The following is a 12,027-nucleotide window of genomic DNA, read 5'->3' on the forward strand; positions in this document are numbered from 1 at the left end:
CTTACCCACTGTGCTACATAACGACGAGAACAGGCCGTCCAGCCCAGCGATGCTCGCCACTTTCCTACCACTGAAGAGTACCTTTGTGCTTACCGTTTGCCTGCGAAAAACTAGATGGTATCTGGCCCCGTATCAAGTCTGGTCTTGAAAAGCCCCCAGCGTTTCTGCCTCTACAACATGACCCAGGCGAGCTATACCTGCTGCATTCCTGACCCTATAGCACTTTAAACCTTCCCCTAAAGCACCGACAACACCTCGCACCACCTCCTGTATCACTGACCAGTCGGAACTGTTATCTGGACCCGTTCAGTGCAGTTGGTGTAACAGTTTGAGAATGACACGCAGTGTAATGATATTATTTTTATACTTAGCAGTTAGTTTCTTAACAGTCGATGACTGCTGAGGGTTGTAACGCTTGAATAAATACATGTGGTGTGGCCGCTCCACAGTTTTTTAGAAAGCACACAGTTCCAAAAAAAGGGGGGGGAAGGCTGGAGGTGTCTTCCACAGTAAAGTGTACTGTGGAGCACAAGGGGTGTGTGGGGTGTGCGTGAGCGAGACAGTACTTGACCATATTAGGATGTGAAAGTATGTGCTCTTTTCTGCGTTGGAATTCACCATTTCCCCAAATCTCAGTAAAACACCAGTAACCCACTCGCCCTCTGAGAGAGATACAGAGAGAGGGAGTGAGATAGAGGGAGGGAGAAACAGAGAGATGAAGAGACCGAGAGGGAGAGAGAGAGATGGAGAGACAGAGAGGGAGTGAGAGTGAGTGAGTGAGACAGAGAGAGGGGGGAGAGAGACGGAGAGACAGAAAGAGAGGGAGTGAGAGAGAGAGACAGAAAGAAAGGGAGTGAGAGAGAGAGAGACAGAAAGAGGGAGTGAGTGAGAGAGGGGGGAGTGAAAGAGAGAGACAGATGGAGAGACAGAGAAAGAGGGAGTGGGTGATTGAGTGAGAGAGAGAGAGAGAGAGAGAGAGAGAGAGAGAACAGGCAGAGACACATACAGTACGCATGCGTTTTTAATGGTTGCTAACGTGGTTGTGAGGCAGGAGGAGTGATGAAGGCCTGTAAGCCAGGCTGTGGGGCAAACACACACACACACACCGTTACCGCTGACAGCTGAGCAGATTGACGGGCCGTACATTCTGTGCACGTGCGCTGCACGTTTTAACAGTGCACGTGTGAATCTGGTCACTTTCCAAGATTCAGAAAGGGGGGAGGGGGGGTGCAGGATGCGTAGCGATAGCCCTGCAGCGTCGATCGCAATCTGACAGATTTATTCGCGAGATTTGCGGAGCCTGTCTGAACACACAGCAGCCTGACGCTAACATGCGCTGGAACGTGCGCCAGTATCTTCCCAAATACGAAGGCAGCAGGCTAGACTGGCATCCGTTTGACAGTTGGAAAGACAGCGACGGCTCTCTGGGAGACTGGAGTACCTTGTGCTGCCGACGGCGTGGGCGTCGGCCATGGTGCGATAGGTAGCCTCAAGGCTCGGAAAGGAGGGAGGAATGGGGGGTGGTTACTGGAGGGGGGGGTAATTTGGGAAAAGCGGGCTCCCTTGGGGTTGTCCCCTCAGGATGGGAATGGGGGTGGTGAGGGCGGGGGGGTCGACACCTCAGACATCTCTAACCTCTGACAGAATAAAATAGGAGGCGTGAAAAAAACGTTATTAAAGATGTTGCGGTATAAATATTAACATTATGAAGGAGGTGCTCGTTCTCTTCTGTGTCGTTGTCTGGGAGTGGGTACGTTTCCTGTCCCGTTGCACGTGATCTGAGGCTGGCTCTGTAATGCCAAAACGCTGCAGAGCACCAGCAGGCACACAGACAGTGCTGGCAGAGCAGAGCAGGGCAGCAGCAGAGCAGGGCAGGGCAGAGCAGAGCTGGTGGGGGGTTTATACAGGAAATTGAGTGGTTAGACATCCGATTCGCTACCATAATAGCCCAGAGACTTTGAACCGGCTAACGTGGAACAGTTCTGTTGCTTCCTTTTTAATATACTAGCAATTCACGTTATGCTTTTTTAATTAAATCGGCGCATATACAGTACATCATGTTATGGTGGTGGTGTTTGTCCTGCTCCATATAATTTATATTTACATTATTTATTTATTTTTTTACTCTCAAGCGAACTGCATTGTGGGACAGGGCAGCAGACAGTTTGTCAAAGAGAGTTCCGTGCCAGCTAGACGAGAGCAGTAGGCTGTCTGCAGCCGGTGAACTTGGAGCAGACCAGCCAAACACAGCCTTTGTGCTCGGTCGGGGGGCGGGGTGGGGGTGGGTCGGGGCAGGGGGGTGGGGTTGGGGGGGGGGGGGGGTCCTGTGTGATTATTAACCGGCACGGTGATCTCACCGGCCTAGAATGTGAGCAGGTCAGCTCCGTGACTAAAGAAGTGCATGAGCTGTAAGGTGGGCTCTTCAGCTGAGGGCACTTAGCTACCAGATCAGTGCTGTCTTACACAAAAAAGGTGATGGGGGGGAAAAAAAGCTTTATTTATTTATTTTTTTTTTTTCTTTCTTCTACCTCACCTTCTCCGCCTCACCTACACCGCGTCCTTTTGTTCTTGAGTTTTTTGTTTCACAAGTCTGGTTAATCCCTGCAATAAGGCCCCTCTGACCCCCACAAACCGGGTTTTCTTTGCTTCGCTCCCCGTGGGGATTTTCTCCCTCCACTTGTGTAAATGTGAAGCGCTATCGACGTGAGAAACGAGCATCGTGGTCGCTGCGTGCGTTTCGCGGCAAAAAAAAAAAACCGCCGCAGCAGCCTGGTTTGAAACGAAGTGAAATTATTCGCGCACGTCGGATGGGTTTTCCCCTTATCGATTTCGACAAGTGCGCTCCGTGGGCCCTGTCCGCTGATCTGAGGTTCGCAGGCGCGAGTGGCCCCAGCCGTCTGCAAGTTTTTTTGTTTTTTTTTAAAAGGTGGTTGGTAGAGGACGGCTGGCTTCCTGTCGCCGCCGCTGAGACAGACGTGTTCAGCCGTGTTCCCCTGCTGGTTCTCGGGGGCCCAAATTACCCTCGGACTTCGCTTGGAACCCTGGGAAACGGCCCGTGTGTTTGTGTGTGACTCAGAGCGGCGTCCCAGGATGAGGGGCAGGAAGTGTGAATGCCTCTGATACTGGCGCTGTTTTTGAAGTCCAGGCTATTATTTGTTGAAAGAGCAATAACAACACCAGAGCTGTTGTAGGCCTTTTTTTTTTTTTTTTTTCCCTGTTTCCTGCTATTTTTTGTTGTCTAATTTTGAATGTTTTATTTTTACGTTTTTTTTTTTTGTTGCGTGCTTTCTACACAGTCGGTGGTTCATTGTCGTTGTTAATGTTTCCCCGGCGCACAAGACGCGTATAAATTGCGCACTTGCGGATCAAAATGAATGGTGGTAATTAGCTAATTGCACAGCACAGCCAAACAGAGCTTATGTTAAGTGGCATAATGCACACAGACAGAGCCTAAGACAAAGGAGACACATTTCATAAACCCAAGCTGATGCAATACTTCACTGCAATCTGTGGAGGGCCCAAACCCTGAACGCAGCCTAGTCAAATTATCAAATCCTTGACAACACCTACGGTACTGCAATCTTTCCACAAGGATAATTCGGGGGATTTTGTTGCCCAATTGTTTTGGCTGAATTGTGCAGAATTATGTAATGGAAGGCTATGAGCCAGACAACAGCCATCAGGCCAAAAAAAAAGAGGCTGTAGCGTTGCTCAGCAGAGTGAATGTGGATGGTGTCAAGCTGATTTTGCCATCCTTGTTGCTGCTTATGGTGTACCTGCTCCCTAAAATATTATTCATTTGAAAACAGCAGGCACTGCTGCGATGTAGTCTGTATGTGTCTGTGTTTCTGTGTACCCTTGGAACAGTACACTGGTACTGTTGAGTAGATTTTAAGGGACAGCACTTTTTCTTTCTGCAGAGTCGTATGCCAGTGTAGCTATGAATAGCACCGGCTGAGCTAACACACACGAAACGTTCTCACAATGTCACCGCAGCGTTTTGTCAGCGTTTGTAACATTGCCGCGTACTTTGCAGAAACACAATCTGCGAACTTTTTCAGGTTTAGCCGGGGGGTGCAGCAACGAGCAGCACGGAGCTGTCTCAGACCGGGACAGGAAGTGTGTCAGACCGGGACAGGAAGTGTGCCGATAACCAACCCCCAGGTCTCCTTTTGTCACATCACATCCTGTCTATCTGTCTGCCTCGGCCCCTCAGTGGTCTTCGTGCGAGTGAAAGTTGACGGAGGACGCATTCTTTTTTTAGCTTTTCGTACAAGTGTTGCTGACTCAACCGATTTCCTCATCTGAGATGCTCTTTCTCTGCCTCGTCTTCGGGCCTCCTGTTAAAAAATATATATATACACTTCACAGATCTGTGACTGCTGTGTTTCGTCCATTCCAGCTGTAGACGAAAGGGTCCTTGGTTTTGACGTGTCACACAGCCCTGCGCTGCCATTTTGAAAAGGAAGCTACAGGTGTTATTAGCTGCACCGTAGTTGAAATCGTGCAGCAACCGCAAACATATGTTTTCTGTCAGCTCCATGAAGCATTTTCCTTCACAATTTTTTTGACATTGTTAAAGATCAGATAAATTCGATATAGATCAGGTATAGCGATTCCCCTACAAACCCGTCCTGTACTTTCAAGCGGACTTTGGAAACAGTGGAGACCACAGTGCTCAGAGTCGGGCGCGGTATGCGATTGGTTGGAACAGCGAATGGAACTTTGGGTTGACGTGATGTGAAGTGATGTCACAAAGGAGACCTGAAGGCTGGTTATCAGCACGCTTGATGAATATGTCAGTCAGGTGGTTTGTAGGATTTTTTTTTTTTTTGTCAGGCTTGCCAGTGGCTTGTTCAAGTGCTTCTTCAGGGCAACACAGCGTATCTACTGTGGGGTTGATGCTCGCCGGACCTTCCTTTGCTGTCCGGGCCTTGTGAGCCCCCCCCCCCACACCCCCACCCCCACACCACCCAGCCCTTTCCGCTGTCCGCTGTGTGACTTAGCGGCTGATGACTCACCGTGTCAGACAGCTCATTGGCTGAACGTCGCTCCCCGTCCCTCTGTGTGCCGCTCTGCAATATGGATTTTCCACACGCTGCATTAACTGCTCCGCGGACGACGGCGGGCGATGCGCTGGGGCGGGGGAGGGGCGGTGACAACGTGTTTCTTGTCTCATTTTGGCCCCTCAGAATTGCAGAAACGGGACAGGTCCGTGTCACGCTGTGCACACGCCTCGCGTTTGGGCTCCCCCGCCCCCCCCGCCCCCGCCCCCGCCCCGATGAGGCTGTGGGACTGCAGCGCTGCCGCGGCGTGTGTGAGAGTGAGGTGTGTGTAACTGCGCTCCCCCAGGGGTGGGGCGTGTCAGACTGCGGTGAGGAAGTGGTCGCAGGCAGAAGTTGATTTTTTGCCCTGAATAAAAACGAGACTGAAGCGCTCCAAACTGGGTGTTTCAGTTAATTCCTCATCGAGAAAAATACTGAGCAAATTTGATGATATGCAAATATAAACCCGCCTTTCTCTCTCTCTCTCTCTTATTCTCTCTTTGTGTCTCTCAGTTTATCTCTATATAATTGTGTGTGCGTGTGTGAATGTCTGAGTGTATGTGTGTGTGTGTGTGTGTGTACGTGTGTGTGTGTGTGTGTGGTGTCTGTGTGTCTAAGTGTGAGATCGAGTGTTTTTTTGTGTGTGTGTGTGTGGGCGGAGTGTGTGAGTCTGTGTCTGTGTGTGTAAGTGTGAGATTGAGTGTGCGTGACTGTGTGTGTGTGTGTGTGTGTGTGTGTGTGTGTGTCCAGATGGAATGCCCACACCATCCTGCAGCCCAAGATGGAGGAGTGGACAGGAGAGCAGAAACAGCTTATAGCCGCTGACAGGCGCTCAGCCTGCGTGCTGAGACAGGTTCTTACACATCGATGTCCGAGGCGTTCCTCAGAGACCTCTTACTGCTGGCTGCTGGGAGCTAAAATGGAGCTCTCCAAAAATTCCTTACAGAACAGGTCTCCAAAAAAAAAAAAGTAGATATGCATGGTACCTGCAAATGCAGTCTGAAGATAATAATGCATACATGTATACATCATGGGGTATAATTTGGAGGCGGGGGGGGGGGGGTCGGGTGCGAATAATCTGAGCTATAATCATAGTGTAAATTTGACTGTTGTGTTTTATTTTTGCCACCTGGCCGCACTCGGGGCGGTGGAGGCAAAGAGAGAGGTGTGAGATGAACTGGGAGGGTGCTGTTCTAGCAGCTACTTGCACACCGCAAGGCAAGATGAGACCGAGATAGCTGGGGTCTGTGCAAGCTGCTCACTGCAGTCTCTGGTTTACAGATCGTCTTGTGCAGCTAGGATGCAAAGCCTGATAGTAATGAAATGTTTGTCTTTTTCTCCCCCAGTGGCTTAGTTGGAGCTTTGCTGGGTAATGTGCAGAGCAGTGGGCTGCTGGGTAATGTGCAGAGCAGTGGGCTGCTGGGTAATGTTCAGAGCAGTCGGCTGTAGAGCTAGGCCACACTCAGAGAGTATCTCCCTGGGGACTTCCCCGTCCCCCTCTGCAGCACCTGCGAAAAATACTGAACATGCTGTGTGTGTGTGTGTCTGTGTGTGTGTGTGTGTGTGTGTGTGCACGCGGGTCCGTCCTCGTCTGTGTGTGTGTGTGTGTTACATTACATTACAGGCATTTGGCAGACGCTCTTATCCAGAGCGACTTACACAACTTTATATAGAGCATTTACGTTGCATCCATTTATACAGATGGAAATATACTAAATTAATGCAGGTTAAGTACCTTGCTCAAAGAATCAAACCTATGACCTTTCGGTTACAAGCCCAGTTCCTCTCCCACTATGCTACACTGCCGCATGTTTGTGCATGTGTGTGGGTGTCTGTGTGTGTGTGTGCTTGTGTGTGTGCGTGTTTTTGTGTGCGTGCGTGTGCGTGCTTGTGTGTGCGTGTGCTTGTGTGTGTGTGTGTGTGTGTGTGCGCGTGTGTGCGTGTGCTTGTATGTGTATGTGTGTGCGCGCACGTGTTTGTGTGTGCGTGTGTGCATGCGTCTGTGTAATAACACAGGACTCTGTACGGTTGGATCTCTGGCTGTTTTTCTGCTCTGTTTCCGTCCCTTGGCACTGCACTGTTTCCTCCTGGGAGCTGCTCTGGGAAGCTGACCCATTTGAATCCGCCTTCAACTCCACTTCACATCCATGACCTCTGACCTCCTTGGGGATGTGCAATGCACGCTGGGTAATTTAGCATCTAGGTTGACCTGATCAGTTCCTTTTTTGGATGATGAATGCATAGTCATGTGAAACCTCTATATACAAAAATCTGTGTGTGGTGTGTGTGTGTGTGTATATGTGTGTGCGTGGGTGTGTGTGTGTTTCTGTGCATCTGTGTGCATGTCTGTGTGCTCTCAGTAGGGAAGTGAGACAGGTAACAGGATGTTGCTGCCTCTGGGATAAATCCACACCTTCCACATTAACAAAACCTGTTGCATGTTCTAATTGTATTGCTGCTTTGCAGAAGATCACATCCTCTACAGAGCCATCAAAACACTCAGTGTAGCGCTCGGTGTAGCGCTTAGTATAGCGCTCAGTATAGCGTTCAGTATAGCGCTCACTGTAGCTCTCAGTGTACAGTGTAGCGCTCGGTGTAGCGCTTAGTATAGTGCTCAGTATAGCGCTCAATGTAGCGCTCAGTGTACAGTGTAGCGCTCAGTATAGCGTTCAATGTAGCGCTCAGTATAGCACTCAGTGTACAGTGTAGCGCTTAGTATAGCGCTCAGTATAGCGCACAGTGTAGCGCTCAGTATAGCGCACAGTGTACAGTGTAGCGCTCAGTGTAGCGCTCAGTATAGTGTACAGTGTAGCGCTCAGTGTACAGTGTAGCTCTCAGTATAGCGCTCAATATAGTGCTCAGTGTAGCGCTCAGTATAGCGCACAGTGTACAGTGTAGCGCTCAGTGTACAGTGTAGCTCTCAGTATAGCGCTCGATATAGTGCTCAGTGTAGCGCTCACTATAGCTCTCAGTGTACAGTGTAGCGCTCAGTGTAGCGCTCAGTATAGCGCTTGGTGTAGCACTCAGTGAAGCGCTCAGTGTAGTATTATGCAAACATTATGTTGACTCTAGTTTTCCTTCTCCATTGTGAAATTAAACAGGAAATAAAAGGAGGTAGTTCTCCCTTAGACTCATTCAGACACTAATTCTGAGTATGTATCCACACAAAAAAAAATCATTATGGCAGTTATGGTTCAACTAAAGTTTACATTGATGATTTTAAAAAATATGATTAAATATTTCTGTTGCACAACACACTTAATGCAGTGCTTTGTTTCTTTTGGGCTTTCGTCCTCTGTGACAGGTACACAGGAGACTTGAGCCTGAGCTTTGAAGCTTGGACTTGATTTTACTTGTTATATCGGAGTAGTTTATCTGCCCTGGTTAATGTCTTTTCTGCCTGAGAGAGCGGGAATGTGGGATCATGCGAAGATCACTCACTGTGACCCCCTTTCACAATAACAACACCAAACAGGACAGAATATCCCTGCCTCCAGGAAGGAGGCTATCAGTAGAATCCCATCTTTCACGCTTGCGTGAGAGAAGATTCAGTTGGAGAGAATGCGTGGTGGGGAGAGACCGTTATGAACCCTGACCTCTGAACTCTGGCCTGGTAAATTAGTCAGAACTGGAAGTAATACTTTCAGCTGCGCAATCTCATTAACGCGAAGGTGTGAGCAAAAGGTTTAAAACTGTAGCAATCTGACTGCTTTGCCAGATTATTTTAGAAAAGAGTACTGTATAGTGGGTGGAGCCTGCAGCCTGGCAGGGTGGCGTATAGTGGGTGGAGCCTGTAGCCTGGCAGGGTGGCGTATAGTGGGCGGAGCCTGTAGCCTGGCAGGGTGGCGTATAGTGGGCGGAGCCTGTAGGCTGGCAGGGTGGCGTATAGTGGGCGGAGCCTGTAGCCTGGCAGGGTGGCGTATAGTGGGCGGAGCCTGTAGCCTGGCAGGGTGGCGTATAGTGGGCGGAGCCTGTAGCCTGGCAGGGTGGTGTATAGTGGGCGGAGCCTGTAGCCTGGCAGGGTGGCGTATAGTGGGCGGAGCCTGTAGCCTGGCAGGGTGGCGTATAGTGGGCGGAGCCTGTAGCCTGGCAGGATGGTGTATATTTGGCAGTTGATTGAGTGGCCTGGGATCCGTGTCTCCTCGCTCTGTAGTGACCCTAGCCAGCTGATCGGTTGCCCGTGGTCGGGCTGCTCGCTAACGCCGCGTGTAAAATGGCTTCCTCGTATCTGCGCGAGCTCGCGGGCTGCCGTGTGACGAGGAGCGGCTGGCGACATCGCGTGCTTCGCCGGAGAACGCCCATACCCGCCCGCCCCCCAGCCGCTTTCTCCCACGATGGCAGCAGAGATTGCGGCGCCTGAGCAGGGGGTGTGGTCTATACCGCTGGCCAGTACAAACTGGAGAGAAAGTGGGAGGGAAAAAGCATTTAAAAAACAACCAAAAAAAAAAAAAAGCGTGCACTTGTACACAATGACACAATGCCTTGCACATGCACACGAATGCGGTGCTCCTGTGGTGAGTTAAGCACAATTCCTCAAGGCGTGGTCGTGGAAATCTGAATTGTCTTTTTTTTTTTTCAGTTCGCATTTCAGAAGCCAAACTGTGGGCTGGCCTCGTGGAGTCTCATTGAGCAAAATAGTATCAAATATACAGGTTCAGCCAGGTTCTTTTTAATTTATATATACTGTACAGTACCTCTTGTCAGATTACATATATTCACATGATGAACGTATAACTATCAGGTTATCAGCAAAGCCATTACCAAATCGGCCCATTTAACTCAATTTACCAGTGAGTTAGTGCTCTGTATTCAAGTCTTTTAGGAAGCTTCTGCTCCACACATGCACGTACATACTCAGCTCTCATATAGAGTTCTCTTTATTTCTCATTGGAACATTGGAATGCAGTACAGGGGTTACAAGACCTTATGTTGCGCTCTTTTTTTGTTTTATTAAATTCTTTTGGCAGCGGATATTGCACATTGATCAATATTGCGGCTGTGGCTACCGTTAAGGTTAGCATTATTGAGCAGTGAGAATGCAGAACGCACTGAGGAGTTCCGGAGCATTCCGCCTGCTCCCGGGCGCACGGCACGCGGTGGTGGAGCGCGGGGGGGGGCGGGTAGGTGGGGCGTAAACGAAACCGCTGTGCGAGACTGATAATCTTCTCCTGTGGGAAACGGGTACGGTGAATGAGGACGGTCACAATGAGAACAATCAGCAAGGGTAGTCGTTTAAAGAATGGGTGTACACACATATTTAGCTGTGCCCATTATGGTAGTAAATTGCTCCTGGACACACCCCGCAGGTTGCTTTATCCCCAGCAGAGGACTTTTAACCCCTTCGGTGCTGGTGAGACGTTCGTTCGCCGGTCTCATGCCCTTGGGTCGGCTCGCCGCTCGGATTGTGCGTGACAGTGGAGCCAGGGCTGCGCAGTTATTACAGCTGCGCAGCTGTAATCACTGCGGCCTGCGCCGTCTGGCTGCGGTTAGCATGGGACTCGAGCAGAACTGTGCCATAGAACTGATGTGTTTATAATGGTGAAAACGGAGGCCGCTACCTGTGTGTGTAGCGGATGTAGCAACATGGTGGCTACAGGCTGCAGGCCGGGGGGCAGATTCATTTGTATTGAGAGTATTCAGACTGTCTGCACGCAAAAATGGAGATCCTCAGTACATGCACTCACACTCACGCATGCATGTACATACACGCTTACACAGACACACACACACACTCACACATGCATGTACATACACGCTTACACAGACACACACACACTCACACATGCATGTACATACACGCTTACACAGACACACACACACTTACACATGCATGTACATACACGCTTACACAGACAAACTCGCTCTCATACCCACACACACATGCTCATACACACACTCACATACATACACACACACACACACACAATCTCTCTCACACACACACACACACACACACACACACAGCAATGCCCCGCTTTCATCATCTGTTTTGTAATTTCCTTTGGGCGTGGACACTTCTCTCAATGCGGGTGACACCATGAAGCAGAAGGAATGCATGAACGTGTACTGCGGCCCCGTATGCCACCATCCGTTCCACTCACCACATACCTGCAGGGTCACACTGAAGGGCCACACTGCAGGGCCACACTGAAGGGCCACACTGCAGGGTCACACTGAAGGGTCACACTGCAGAGCCACACTGCCATCCTGAAATACTGCAACTTAGGAAAATACTGAGATTGAAACTGATGATACCACCTTGGTCATGAGGCTTGAGATCTCTCTCTCTCTCTCTCTCTCTCTCTCTCTCTCCCCCCCCCCCTCCCTCTCTCTCGCTTACGCTGCAGAGATGGTCCCGGTGTCTCAGACAGTAATCGTCCCTGTCCAGACAGTGTATTTTCTGTGATAATGGAGCGCGGCGGGTCAATAGGCATGCATAATGAATGGATGAGGAAGTGGGGTCCATGTGCTGCTGAGAGCTCGGAGAGGAAGGAAGGCCGTTAACGTCTCGAGAGCAGACCCTGCGGGGAGAACTCCTCCCACGCCGGCGGCGAGCTGCGAGCAACATCGGCGTTGGAAGGCTGCTTCTGACTGTCACATGACACTAGTTAACCCAAACCAGAAACGAAACTTCTGCAAACTGATTCAGTGGCTCGTTATCGCCACAAAGAAGAGGTGAATCCGGCACCCTGTTGCCTACTAAATGTGTAATCGCGTAACTGAATTTTTTTTTTTTTTACAGCAGTAAACTATTTTTTTTTAACTTCTTAACTGTCGGATGTTCATGAATGCAACGTACGATCGAAACGTACGTGCGGCGTACTTCAATACTTCTAGATTTAGGAGAGCAAAAGTCGATTTCCTGTGAGAAAACATTATGTGAAAGTCCAGTCCCTCGGTGTATACGGGTGACGTGGTGACTCTGTTCGCTAAAGCAGAGGCCTGAAGCTCCCCTCTCCCCACCGCAGAGTCAAGCCACAAC

General features: G+C 49.9%; 1 long non-coding RNA gene across 3 annotated transcripts in view; it reads left to right on the forward strand.

The window, feature by feature from the left end:
- LOC118214596 overlaps positions 1-12,027 on the forward strand; it is a 33,344-nt gene that overhangs the window by 8,690 nt on the left and 12,627 nt on the right. The window contains exon 3 of one of the 3 annotated variants that reach the window (XR_004762653.1): positions 11,393-11,788. The exons of the other annotated variants lie outside the window; for them this stretch is intronic. This is a non-coding gene — a long non-coding RNA (uncharacterized LOC118214596). Of the gene's footprint in view, positions 1-11,392; positions 11,789-12,027 lie in introns of those variants that run through there. 3 annotated transcript variants of the gene reach the window in all.

Source organism: Anguilla anguilla, chromosome 15 (genome assembly GCF_013347855.1).
Source record: "Anguilla anguilla isolate fAngAng1 chromosome 15, fAngAng1.pri, whole genome shotgun sequence".
Taxonomy (NCBI): Eukaryota; Metazoa; Chordata; class Actinopteri; order Anguilliformes; family Anguillidae; genus Anguilla; species Anguilla anguilla.